Here is a 265-nt window from a genome sequence, read left to right on the forward strand (position 1 = left end):
GCGGGGGGGACAAGTCTGGGATGGAGGCGTAGGTGGGGGTGGTGGGAGGGGGGGTTCTTACTCGCCTAGGTCACCGAAGAACATCCAGATGACACGGTGCATTAGGTGTAATTACCCCGAGTGAAACCCTATAATTCGGCTTTTGTGTTCCCGGAGATGAGTTGTCACCGGCGAGTCACTGCATTACTGGGGGGAGGGGGGAGGGGGGTCGGAATGTGAGGTGTTGTTCTTTTTGTTACCATTCCTATCCTCGTCACCTTTTGCT

Source organism: Penaeus chinensis, chromosome 19, assembly GCF_019202785.1.
Source record: "Penaeus chinensis breed Huanghai No. 1 chromosome 19, ASM1920278v2, whole genome shotgun sequence".
NCBI classification, from domain to species: domain Eukaryota; kingdom Metazoa; phylum Arthropoda; class Malacostraca; order Decapoda; family Penaeidae; genus Penaeus; species Penaeus chinensis.